The sequence below is a fragment of the Heterocephalus glaber genome, unplaced genomic scaffold, assembly GCF_053883595.1.
Source record: "Heterocephalus glaber isolate CG9 unplaced genomic scaffold, H.glaber_assembly_v1.0 deba00001608, whole genome shotgun sequence".
Classification (NCBI taxonomy): Eukaryota; Metazoa; Chordata; class Mammalia; order Rodentia; family Bathyergidae; genus Heterocephalus; species Heterocephalus glaber.
In genome coordinates, this window is record NW_028258379.1 from 35,325,372 (window position 1) to 35,339,267 (window position 13,896).

General features: G+C 47.3%; 1 long non-coding RNA gene across 2 annotated transcripts in view; it reads left to right on the top strand.

Annotated features, from left to right (window-relative positions):
* Window positions 1–13,896, top strand: part of LOC101713166 (uncharacterized) — a 97,466-nt gene that overhangs the window by 70,003 nt on the left and 13,567 nt on the right. For both annotated transcript variants that reach the window (XR_015445144.1, XR_002389401.2), the window contains exons 2-7: window positions 9,715–9,923; window positions 10,650–10,785; window positions 11,200–11,266; window positions 12,669–12,782; window positions 13,018–13,151; window positions 13,326–13,468. This is a non-coding gene — a long non-coding RNA (uncharacterized LOC101713166). The remainder of the gene's footprint in view (window positions 1–9,714; window positions 9,924–10,649; window positions 10,786–11,199; window positions 11,267–12,668; window positions 12,783–13,017; window positions 13,152–13,325; window positions 13,469–13,896) is intronic.

Here is a 13,896-nt window from a genome sequence, read left to right on the forward strand (position 1 = left end):
TGCTGCTCTCTGCTCTAAAATTCCAACTCTCTGTTGAAAAACATCAATATTTAGATGACTGTATTTTTGTTCCAAATGCCCACAATATTTTATGTCCTGATAATATTTACGGGTTGTCCTCAGAGATAACTAATTGGATTTGCCATCCAGCTCACAGGGAAACGTATGGAGAATCACCCCTCATTACTCAAGTCGGAGCGTGATAGCTCACTGCCCAAACTCGTGCGCTGTAATTCAGGGAACACAGGAATGGCACGGGAAGGAATAATGTCCCTCCCGTCACCCTGGTCTTTCTTTTGCATTTACCACTTGGACAAGCCATTTGCATCTGAATTGAACTTGCATTAAAATTTCGAGTTTATGTACTGCTGGTTATAAACAAAGAGGCTCAGAAACGGCACTTGAGCTTTGGAAGCTCATGCTCCCAGTTGCGTCCGAGGGGCGTCTTCTGCCCTGTCCTCCACGGATCGTGAGTCACAGTCTCTACTGCTTCAGAGGCCAAGGACACATTCCTTGTGGCTGTGTTTTATTTAGACCTGAATGAAGAGTAACAGTTGCATTCCATGAGGTACAAATGCAGGATTGTAAGATCTTTCTCTCTTCGTGTTCCCTTTCTACCCCTACCCCAAATTTTCATCTTTGTTGATTTACCTTCTTTGCATCTTTCTGAGTTCCCAAGCTCTTTTCCTCTTCAAAGGTACACATAAAATTGAAGGAACTGAACTAAAGTAGCTCTCATGTTTTCTCTCCCTCGATAGACTGCATCTCTCTGAGGGTAGGGATGGGACATTTTCCCGGTGTGTCTAGCAGATTATGACAATCTGATCAACCAAAGAAAGAATGAAAGAAAAAATGAATGCATGATAAAAATCTGACCCGGGCCACTGACGAGGTTCTTGTACAATCCAAGCACTGTGCTGATGTTGCTATGTCTGTTATTTCATTTAATCCTCACGACGCTATACAGCAGGCATTCTTATTGCACGTATAGTTGTTACAATTGCTATTGTTGTTTTATAGACAGGAAATTGAAGTGCTGGGGAATCAAGTGATTGTTTCTAGCTCAACAACTGCTGGAGCCAGGACTCAAATCTAGGCAGTGCAACTTGACCAATCTACGCACTATAGAAATGTTAGGGGGCTGGGGATGTAGCTTGGTGGTAGAGTGGTTGCCTGGCATGTTCAAAGTCCTTACTTCCAGCCCTAGCACAACAACAAACAAACCAACAAACAAGAAGTTCAGGAATCCATTGGAAATGTATTCAGTGCAATTGGTCATACCTTGAATACTATAAAACCAGGATGTAACTTTGTCTTTACCATGTGACTGCTTGCGTCTATGTGGCCAAGCACAGTGGACACAAGGATGGCGTTAGGAGTGGTCAAAGCTTGGTCCTCTAAGTCAAGGAATTGGGGAAGGTGGCTCCCTAGCTCTGAGAACCACATTTATTTTTTACCTCTTGCTCAAGTATTCCCCATTCTCTCTACCTGTTGATCTTTCCCTCTGAACTCCTGCAAAGATTTGGGATTTGGGGCTCTGGGTTCAGGATGAGATTTCCCATAGCCTAGAAATTCATGCTGTCACTCTCCCACAGGTGAGGAGAGATGAGGAAAAATCATCTAAAAAATTATTCATATTTGGAGATAGAAACACCTTTAGGCCAAGAAAACACAAAACTCTCAGAAAGTGCAGTTGATTGGCTGAAGACAAGTTTTGGACAACTCTAGATAATGACTGTGGTAAGCAGAATTCCAAGACGTCCCCCAAGATTCCAGCCCCTGGTGTACACACTTAATAGCATCCCCTCTTCCAGAATGGGGCACAGCCTGTGAATATGTCACTCTATTGACTAGGTTACATGGCAACATGAGGGGTTTTGCAGTTGGAAGTAAGGTTCCCAACAGGTAACTTGGAGTTAATCTAAAGGGAGTTTGTCCTGGGGTGTGTGGGGGAGTCTTACCTGATCAGATGAGCTTTTAAAAGTAGAGAGATTGTCCGGATACCCTGTAGGATCCGGTGTGCTACATTCTAGTAGAGTCTGCAGGTAACAGTACATGGCAAGGACCCGAGAGGAATTCTACGACCACCAGGGACTGAATTCTCCCAACAACTGATGATCCCGGAAGAGGCCCCTGAGCTCTAGTTCGACGGCCACTCCTGCTGCCACCCGCCACTGTGATTTCAGCCTGGGGAAGCAGAAAAGGTCCCAGGTAGCTGACACCCAGGTTGCTGGCCTTGGGAAGCTGTGAGTAACTAGTTAATTTGTATAGTTTTAAGCTGCTAAGTTTGTGGCAATTTGTCACCTAGCAATGACAGTGTGATTTACACGTTGTAGTGTGAATGTTGATGTTCCCCGTTTCCCCCAAGTCAGACACTAATACCACCATATTTAGTAGTGGGGTCCTTAGGAAATGATTAAGCCCTGAGGGCTCCACCCTCATGTTAGGATTAGTGCCCTTAGAAAAGAGGCTCGAGAGAACCCTTTGCTGTTTCTGCCATGGGCAGACACACTGTTTGCCGTCCTCTCTTCCACCCTAAGGGGATACAGCAACAAGATACCATCTTTGAAGCAGAGAACAAGCCCTTTCCACATACTGAAGGTACTGCCACCTTGGCCTTGGACTTCTTAGCTTCCAGAACTGGGAGCAATAAATTTATGCTGCTTATAAATGACCCAGTTAAAAAAAAAAAAAAGACCCAGTTTAAGGTGCTTCCTTATAGCATCTCAAATGAACTAAGACATCAGGGATGTATCAGTTAGTTGTTGCCATGGTAACACTGTGTAACAAACAGCCACTGATCTTGTGGTTTATAATGTGAAGAATTTACTGCTTGCTTATCTGTGGCTGTCAGGCTCACTGGTTGGCTGTGGCTCATCCAGGGCTGGGCTTTGCTGGTGACATTCTTCTCACTAGGGGTCTGGGTTGGACGGGACAGTCCCAGTCTTCTCCCAGACCAGGCACTATCTTCTTTTGGTGGTGGCTGAAGAGCAAAACGACAAACAGAAATAGGCAAAGTCTCTCGGGCCTAGGCGCAGAACTGGCACAATGCCACTTTGGCTCATGCAACATCAGGCAAAGCAAAGCCAATGCGAAGACCAAAGTCAAGGGTGAGAGAAGCCCTTTCCAGCCTGAGGAGACCATAGGCCGGGCATGGGAACAGTGAGGGGCAAGAGTCAAAGCCTCCAATGCCATCTAGCACAGTAAATAAACGATGATGGTGACAAGCATATTTCCTGATGGCAATAAGGGGTACCAGTGGCCCCAGACACAGCTCAAACTCAACAATGCCAGGAAGCTGCATTTTGCTAGGACCAGGCTCAGTTCACCCAGGTGACAGCTCTCTCCACCTCTGCAATAATCTAATTCTAATTTAAGAGGGGAAGTAGGAGTTTAACTTTTAAAGAGCATGCTCGACATGCCCGTTCCTTGATTTGCATTCAGAACTCTTCTTTCCAAGGCAGTGCTGTGGGGGTCCAGGGAGGGACCAAGAGGAGCCCCCCAGGAGAGGGCAGGGTTTGGCCGATCCCTGAAGTCTAAGGGACAGAAGGGCAAGGCCACTCTCAGCTCCTCTTCTGATGTCTTAGGACAAGGACAGTCTGGTTCAGTGTGGCTCCAGAAGCTGGCGTTCAGTGAAGTCATGGAGGACATATGTGTCAGTCAGTGCACTGGACCCTGGGGGAGGAAGAGCAAATCAGACCTTGTCAGGGCTTGCAAGGGTCACACCTGAGGATGAAGCTTCGAGAGTAATCCATATGTCTCAGGGAAGTAGTTCCGGGAGCTACGTGCTGGGTCCCAGGACTCCACACAGGAAGGGCTCTGGGGACAAATTTACCTCCTTGAAGAAAGAGCATCGTTATAGGTCCGCCGAGGAGCTGCTGGGAACCAGAGGTTCTTGTAGCCTCCCTGAAAGTACAGATGTCGGCCTCCAACTTCAGAGGGACTTGCCAAGTGTCAGAAGAACGTCCTCTCTGAGGTAGCCTTGGTGTTTCCATTCCCTGAACATCTTTCCAGGGAGCCTGGGCCACCTTGACGGCCCTGGGTAGGACCAAGATGACCTCAGAGTCCAGAGTATCCTAGTGCTCAAAGGAGACAGTGTTGTCTCCTGATTGGCCGGCACTTGCCTTGCTGTCTCCTGATTGGCCGGCACTTGCCTTGCTGTCTCCTGATTGGCCGGGGCTTGCCCACACCTGCTAGCCTGCTTATTCCAGGCCCAAGTGTTCCAGGATCCTCAGAGAGCAGCTCAGGGTGGGGATGCTCCCGGGCCATTAGCCCAGGCCTGTCAGCCCCTGAGATGTGGGGGTGGCTGACACCTCAGAGGGATGCAAGGTGACTATCCACGCACTAGCTCAGGGGGTGCACTGGCCTGTCAGTCAAAGGTGCCTGCCTTTGTATCCTGTGATTACTTTCTTCTTAATCTGTCTTCATTCTTTCCCTGTCTGACTGCTGATTGCTCAATTTCTGCAGAGCAAGAGGGAAGAGCTGGGAACGAGCCCCGAACTTCTGCAGTGTAAGGCAAGAATTTAATTTAATAGGTCTCTGAAGGATCCTGACAGCAGCCCTTGCGCTGGGCTCAGCTCCATGAGAGATCTGAGAGCAAAGTTTCTCCGAAGACAGTGCTGACCTAAATCTGCTCTGGAACCCTCGTTGGCTCTCTGCTACCCAACGGTCCATGCTTGGTCATGGAACATTTTTATTTCTATGGCCCAGAAGGGATTAGGCTGAGCATTAACAAAAACAGCAACACAGAATTTATAAATTCTGGTTGAGAGGAATTATGACCCTTGATGAATACTGCCAGCTTGTTCTGGCCCTGAGGTTGTGTTCTGGCTCCTCCATCACTGACTCCAGGAGCCAGGAGCTTTCCTGTGGCCAGGCCCCCCCTCCAAAGCCACTTTTCCGACTGCAGATCTCGATGCACCCCAGTCACCATCACCAGCACCCCCTGTCCTCTGAGCACTTGCTGCTAACTCCTTAGCCTTGTGCTTTAACCTCTTTGCATCTTCATATTTTCTCTTCTTCCAAAGAAATCGCAAGCCCTTCCTTTAGTGGCAGGGCCTACAAGAAACCTCCAGAATTGTGACCAGAAAAACTGGCTGAGCATTCTGGTTTGGTCTCTGGGGCTCAAAGACCTCACACCAAGCTTTTCCTTTATTTCTCAGCTCTTCTCTCTCTACTTCTTAATTTGGTCCCTTCCCTTCTATACCCATCCCTACAAAAATGTGCAGCTCCACACAAACATACACGTTGCACAAATGCATGCAAACACAAGCTTTCAAATACATGCAACCTCATGCAGACACATCGCTACACACACCCAGGGGCGTGGAAACACCCACCCCCATGTGCACTGGTGGAGGACATTTACTACTGCAGTGTATAGGTCAGGAGCGACTCCCATTGAGAGCCTGGGAAGAGGTGGCCTTTACTGCAGAGCTAAGGGGTCTTGAATAAGAGCCACGGCAATGGCAAACCTTCCTATCATGGGATGGGCAGGAGAGGCAAGGCTCAGGTGTGATGAATGGGAGTCATCTAAATCTTACCGCTCCCCACAGCCCTAATGATCTGTTTGTCTGCCTTTACCTCCTTGTCACGGGCAGCTATGGGTCAAGGCTTGAGGCTGTAACATCTATTATGCATCCTGGAAGATGGCCACTCAGGTCATTATTGCTTAATTGTACCTTCTTTTTCTTTGAGTGACTTTATAGACCATGGAGGAGCCGAATCATTGGTGATAGAGGCTCCTGTCTGGGGACAGTCACCGAGATGGACAGGAACCTAGCGGGTTTCATGGCCAGGAGAAACCAAAGGAGTCTAAATCTCTTTTACAATTTGGCAGAAAAACTTGCTTTTGTGGTATTTTGTGGGTTTTCAGAAGGGCCTTGTCGGTACCACTTTCAGGATTGTTGCCTCCTGTCCTCTGCCAGGCTGTTTTCTGAGTACATTGTTTTCCTGGGTGGCAGCATGGAGGCTGGAAGGAGCTTGAGGGAGCAACACACAGCACTGAGTCTGCCCGTGCCTCAGTTTCCTTATCTGTAATAAGCAGGACAGTGACCCCCCATTCGTGGGCCCGTCAAAGCATTGAAAGAAATGATTGGTTGCAAAAGGTGACACAGGACAGGGTGGGTTTGATTTTGAAGGTGACAGAGCCTTTTCTCACTTCCCTGCTGAGATGCCTGTGTGTTTTCACTTTTCCCCAAGCAGAGTGAAAGCCTGGCCCCTTCCGGCCTCCCTGGCACTTGACACACACGCCCTTGCAGGCTGCTCATCTTACTCTCCCTGTACGCTTGGTTTGTTACCTGATCTGTGCTTTTCTATCCTTCCCACTCCTGCAGCCTCAGGGCCCAGCAGAGGAGCTGAAATGCTCTGTGTGCTGTTTTGCTGTGGAGGGCAACCAGCGTGCAGAGTGTCGGACGTGGGAGGGTGACATGGGGACACAGCTTGGGGGCCCCAGCCAGCCCTAGACCTCACCCCTGTGTTCACCATCACTGTGTCCTGGCCAGTGACTCTTTCATTTGACAGAGGAGGAAGTGGCTGAAGAAGACCAGTGCAGCAGCTCCTGCAGTTGCCGAGTCCCAGAGCTCCCAGTCCATGCCTGCCACCTGTCCCCTCCAGCTTTGCCCGCTGCCTGAAACTGGATCTCTGCCCTTCCGGTTTGTCCCTCGGGTTCCTCACCCCATGGCCACCACGGGCACAAGTCCGTCCACTTCTGGCCACCTGCACAGCTGCCCTGGTGCCTCCCCGGGCTCCTATGCTTCCCCCCTGCCACCACCAACCCCGCACTCACACTGATGATGCCCCTTCCTGCCTGGACCACACGAAGCCTTGTTCAGGGTTCTCCTTCCCCTAGATCTCTGTCCCTCTCCTGGCTCCCACTCCAGCCCGCTGAAGACCCCTTCTCTCCCCCTGGAACATGACTGGCGTCTCCCCGAATCCTCCCCAGGCTGTCTTCTCCTTGCTCTTCAGTAGGACTTCTCTCTGCCAGTACGGCTGGGCTTCACGAAGCCCTTTAGAGCACAACACAGGACCTAGATGCCATAAAAATGCAGGTTAATACATTTTACCTTTATAAGTATAAAACTCTTACCTTGCAAAATGTGTGATATATCTCAGACTACTTTCCTCAACATATAAAGAGCTTCAGTAAATCATTAATATGGAAAAATCATCCAGGGGAAAAGACCATTAAGTGAACAATTCACACACACGCGCACACACACACACACACACATGTGCACACAGGGAGGAAACATAAATGATTGTTAAAAATAACCTCCCAAATAGAAAAACGCAAATTCAAGTTGGAAGGAGAATGAGTAAAAGACTGCCTACACGATATGCCTGAGTGATAAAGAAGCACCTTACTCTTTGCAGGACAAATTGGCCAAATGTATCAAAGTTAACATAATTTATACTTTGTAACCTAGCAGTTCAACTTTAGGAATTTAGTGTTCTTGTACCAACACAAATTCACAAGTAGGAAACAACGTACCCTTTGCAGCTGGGTTTGGGACAGTTCTGGAAAGAATCTCACTGAGGCTTGCAGATTAAACAAAATACCCAAGATCCTCAGAAAGCTATGCCATGCAGCCATTAACAAGGAGCAGATCTATATGTTTGTCTCTGCTGGAAGTGATCTCCAGGATGCGTTTTAAGTGGAAGAAGAAAGATGCAGAGCAGTGTGCCCAGTCTGTAATGCGTGTCAGTGGGAAGAGCTACAGTTTGTCAGACAGGAAATGGCAAAAGTGAGTGAGACTTCCCTATGGGACTGAGGGTTTTTTAATAATACACGTGATTTAGCAATCTCTTTAAAAATTAAAATTTGGCAATAATTCCATACCAATGTATTCAATGACATAAATCTTGACAGCATGTATAGGTATATAGAAGAGCATATTTTATGGCTGTACAAAATAGCATGTCACAATGTCATCCGTTACACCTACAGCATGTCTTACCTATGGCTGTGCTCTGTTATAGGGGTGGCTACAATGGGACTTCTCTGTTATAATATAGATACATATACATTACTAATGATGCTATGGAGATATTTACATTAATATTATAAACAAAACCTGGAAGTACAGTGAGAAGTAAATTTTGATTTTCTCTGGGTAATAAAACTAATTTTTATGCTTTTCTAGTGTTTATTTTAAAATTGCATTATAAATATATGTCCATACGTATGCATGTATATAATAGCATCGATTACTTAGGCTGTTTTTAAATTTTCCTTAGTTTTGTTACCTCTATCTCTTTTTAAAAACAGATAGAGGTACAATCATATGGATATAATTGCATTTTGGTTTGACAAAGGGCTTTCCCTTTCGGTGTTCCCCCTGGAGGTCCCCACTAGGATCTGCACTAGTGTTCCCATTTTACAGAACAGAAAACCGAGGCTCCAGTGTAAGAGAGGCGGGAGGCTGGGCCAGGGACTAGGGCCAACCTGGGACCCAGCTCCAGGGAGCAGCGAGGGCTGTTGAGACCCCGCGAAGCTGGCCTGGCACCCCACAGATGGACAGAGATGAGGTGTTCACAGAGAGGCTCATGGTGTCCCTGAGGACCCCCACTCCGCTTCTTCTCCCTTCTCCACTTCATCCGAGTATTTCTTTGTTTTCAGATGGGGTCTCGCTATGTAGTTCAGGCTGGCCTTGTCACTATGTAACTCCTGCTGGCCTCAGACTTGCAGGGATCCCCCTGCTTCAGCCTCCCAAGTACAGGGATTACAGGCACGTGCCACCAAGCTTGGCCCACCCAAGTATTTTTAAAAAACACAACCATAGCTCACAACACAGGTGAATGCACTGCATAGAAACATACTGAAAAATCGGAGAGAACCGGGCAGGCTTCTGTCCTCCCGTGTTGCATTTTATTGATTTGTCTTCTTTTTGTAAACTAAGAAAATTCCCTGGGCCTTGGGGGGTGGCCCTCTCCCTCTGACCAGCCCGCTCCTGTCCATGGGGCCGGAGCCTCTGGGTATCTCACAGCCTGTCGCTCTACATTCACAGCTCAGCCCTGGCTTCGCCGTGGGGTGAAAGCCAGACTCCTCGGCATACCTTTGTGTCCCTGCACCATCTGTACCCTGTGTGTCTGGCGAGTCTGCTCCCTTGTCCCATGTCCCCTGGCTCTGCCCCCAGGCCTCCTGATACTTGGATCTCCTCTTCCCAAGAGGGACATGCTTGTGCCCTTGTTCTTTTTGTCCTTACTAACAGCTCTCCTTTCCTGCAGGAGGCTTTTTTTTTTTTTTTTTTTATTGTACTGGGGATCAAACTTGGGACCCTGTGCTTGTGAGGCAGGCACCGGAACCACTGAGCTAAATCCCCAGCCCTACAGGAGGCTTTCTTACCCGTGCATACACACCGCAGGATTCCTCGTCCCTCTCCCTTGCATATCCCCATCAGGTGCATGTCGAGGGTCTCACCCTCCCCACCTCTGGAACGGAAGGCCCTCGAGGACAGGGACTTCAGCTTTCATGCCCTCTGCCACCACTCCGGATTGTGCAGGGGCTCAGCTGTGATCGTCAGTGTGAAGCCACGTTTGCATTGTTCAGCGTGATCATTTTACCGTTCAGCTTCCCGAGACCTTCCTGGTCCCCCGTTGGAGTGATCCAAACCAGTGGATTGGACATTTTTATTGTACACTGTCTAGTGTTTCAGTTCAGTGTGTTTTAATTCTATTTATTTTCTTACTTGACAAACTTTCTTTCCACTCCAGCTATGTGTATTGAGCACCTTAGAAATCTAACATCCTCCCTTGAGTGCCGGGAACAGACCACAAGCTGATGCCATACCGATGTTTCTTTTTAATCTTTTACCTGCTACTAAGGACCGCGCCAGCTGAGAGTCAGCCTTCTCCAAAATGGAACAACCAAACCGTGTCACCGGGCTGGGCATATTTAGTGAGTCAACTGGTACCAAATGCTGGTGAGTTAATGAATTAGGAACATCAGTTTCTCCCTGCAAATATGCTCCCAGCTTGTTAAGAAGTTCTTCAGCTTGAGTTTGTTTGGATAAAAACAAGATGGTTCCAAATTTCTGTGTAAATCTGAAACCAGACAAGTTTCACACAGTTGCACATTTCAAAAAAGTTCTGCTCCCGTTTGGGAAGTAGTCTGTGTGTCTGAATGGAGGAAAAAAAAGTCCCTTCGTACTTTCCAATTGCAAAATGATTATTTCCTCTCCAAAAGCCTCTATGTGCAGTGAGTTTGTGAGTGTAGACTGGCTCCCTGATATGTGTGTGCAACTCAGGGACGCTGCGAGTCACTCTTCTGACACGTCGCTCTGGGACATGCTGCGGAACCTGCCAGAACAATTGCTGCATGTGTACAAAATGCTCTTCCCTCCCTGTGGCACCAGGAGCTATGACTCAGGACTTAAAATCCAGCCTGGCCCACAGGAACGGTATGCTCTGAGTTTTCTTACTCACACACACACACACTCACAGTCACAAGCATGTACACACATATGCATGCACACACACACACATCTTTATCTTTCTGTCATTCTCTGCATTAACCACATTCCTAAAACCTGGAGGTATGCCAATTTTTTTTTTTTTTTGCAAAAAGAAAAAAAAATCGAAAGTTTTTTGGTAATTGAAATTCATGACAAAATACAGACAGTTTTTTTTCTTCTTCCTTTCTTTTTTAGAACAACGTGTTCTTAGAAAAGCATCTACTTACTGAGATGGGAAAACTCGGAGGCACGTATGCTCCTTAATGTGGTAATCCCACCCCATCCTGACCTGAGACAGTGCTGAGCCGGAAGAGGGAGACCTGGGTATCAGGTGACTGCTGTTTGGCTAGAATGGAAAACAGGGGGCCTTTCTCTCTCCCTCTTTTGTCCTTTTGCTGCCCAGTAAAGGTGGCTTGAGGGAACAGGAGGACCTTGGGTTTTGTTGATTAGTTCTAACAAAAAGATATATTCTGGCCAGGTGTGGTGGCACACACCTGTCATCCCAGCACTCAGGGAGGCTGAGGCAGGAAGACTTCAGGTTAAGCCTAGTTTGGGCAATGTGATGATTTAGCAAGAACCTGTCACAAAATAAAGAAGAAAAAAGGGCTGGGGATGTAGCTCAGGGCAAAGGCCCTGGGTTCAATTCCCAGTGCACCAAAAAATAAATCATATATATATATATCATCATATCATATATATATATATGATTTTATATATTGAATATATATATATTCACTGTTCCCAGCCAAGTGGGAGGCCTCCCTGCCCTGCTTTATCCCAAGACGAATTTCAAGAAAATCCTGTAGTCCACTGTAAGTAATGATTTCATTTCTGAGAAAGTGTTTTGTGTTTTTATTTTGTACAACGGCTTTAGTTCTGTTACTACCACCACTGGTAATAAATTCCTTGGATAGTCGTCCCCTTCCCCCCAAGATGTTTCTTCTGCTGGAGGCCACACCAAGCACAGCACTTGGGTTTAGCCTTGGGGCCTTCTTGACTCCTCACCACGCTGCTCTGTGTTAAGGCACCACACCACCCTCCTATGGCTACAGTCTTCTAGACGGTACTTGTGTTTCTGTTTGTCTGGGCCAGCGCTTCATCTTCCCAAGGAGAGAGGCAAGAGTCCTCAGGGAGTCTTCTACTTGTTTCCATGTCCACTCATGTCTGTAGCTAAGTATGGAGATTTTGGGCGAAATCATTTAGTTTTCTCCTGTGTTTTTTTTTTTTTCTTGAGTCAGAGTCTTGCTATGTGGCCAGGGTGACCTTGAACTCACAGGAATCATCCTGCCTCAGCCTCCTGAGTGCTGGGACTGCAGGCGTGCACCACCACCCTGGCTTTTTCTCTGACTTCCTTAAGAATGTAATAAAAAGGTCCTAAACTAAGGGCGCCTGAAAGGGCTGAGTAAAGCAGGAGGTCACTGAGGCCGGCCTGCATGTATAAAGTTAAAAAAAAATCTATGCACAAAAATCCTCAATAAACAAAATAACACTTACATTTTAAATAAAGATAGGATCTGACTGGCCCTGTGCACTACTTTTAGAAGAATGAAATCTACATGCAGGCTTCTGTCCTCTCGAAGAGGAGTTTTTTGGGAAACACCTTGCCAGGGAATCTATTACCAAATGGTTTTATTTTCGGGTAAAACGTGACAAGTGCAAGTGTAAGTTCTGAAAAGCGGATTCCGTCTTCCTCCCCCTGAGGTGATGGATCAGAAGCCTGAGCTTTCCTGGCTAACTCGGCTTCCCCGTCCTGGACGAGCACTTTTTACTTCTGAAAGCCTCTCGCAGGGGGAGCTAGGGAGTAGCACATCGCTGGCAGACGCTCGCTCTTCAGGCAGGGACTTTTTGTTGTTGCTGGTTTCCGATAGCAACTTTTGAGCAGGGCCTGGCTGCTTCTGCGGGAATGGGTGGGTGTCTGCTAAGGTCATTGCCAAGGACTCGGGATCAATTAGTATGCAGATCATAGCTGAGGAGTTCAAAGGTATTGTTCCGATTCAATCACATTAGGCAGGGCAGAGATGAAGCTTAATCACTGAGCCTTGCGCGCGCGTGCGTGCGTGTGTGTGTGTGTGTGTGTGTGTGGTGTGTGGTGTGTGGTGTGTGTGTGTGTGTGGTATAAGAGTCTGGCTCACTCTGCAAGATAGGAAAGAGCTGCCCCCACCCTTTATTATTTGTGAAGTGCAATATGTACACTTCCTTCCGTGTATATTTGAGGAACGATTTAATTGGAGACGAACACACTGGATCTGGATTGCACTGCCTGCCTTCACACATCCCCAGACACGTTAAAATGCCTTAGGGGGAAGATCTCACTCGGATAATGCCAAGGTGAGCCCTCCCCCAGCCCAGTACTTGCAGTCAATCCCATTCAAAACGAGCACAATACTTTCAAGTCCTCTAAGTGAGAGGACTTGGAATTCCACATCCTACAGCACAGCCTCTGCCGCCTAAATATACCTTTCAACTGTGTGCTTAGACCTATCATGGAGATAAATGAGCAAATTTTGAATTTTTAAAACATCACAGGAAGAATTCCTTCTCCCCTCCCTCTCTCTGCTCAAAGGAAAACCCAATTATTTTCCTGATTTGCTGGAGTTACACGCTGAAATTCGGGCAAACCAATAGACACCACGCATTCCCCAGTCCTCCACAACCCTCGGCACTGGAGGTTAGAGACACAGGCATAATGTAAATAAGGTGTGAGTCCATCTATAATTGTATCTACAGGGCACGGGAGATACTTTCATGGTGGGGGTGGAGATGGGGAACGACGTGGGGATTACCTGGGGCAAAACGTGACATTTAAACAGGTGCACCTGGTTCTGAAACCCTTTGCCCTCGGAGTCTCTGTTTATCTGCATTCACTTGTAGGTTTGCGGCAACAATGCGGATAAACATTCGCTAAAACCCAGGACGACTTCTGTTGGAGTGGATTACCCCGGGAATCTCCGGGCTGCACAGGGGGAGGACGCCGCCTCGATATCTTCATTTCCATCGAAAATCAAACATGATCGGTAACTAAGGTTTCCAGATTCCAGTCTCTGCCCCCACCTCCGGCCCTGGGAAGGCAGTTAATCATAGCTCGGGAAGATAACTCTCCCAGGCAAAGCTGCACCCCAGGGGGGTCATGAATGCTGGGGGAAGGGCCGGTGATTCCTCGATGCAGTAACATATTGAGACACTTTCGGCTTTACACACGCTATCAAGTAAATATAGGACATCTCACCCATGAAGGGTGATTATCACTCCTGAAAGGAGGAAACGACTTATTAAGGTCTTGTTCTGGAGCAAAAGAGAGATAAGAATCATTATTGATAGAAAGAAACAATCTGCGATTTTCCCTATAAAAATATATTTCCTCTTAAAACAGTTTTGGCAGTTGGGTGATTAGTATGATTGTTATTAATTTTAGTCTGAAATTGATTGAGCTTCCAAGGCAGCT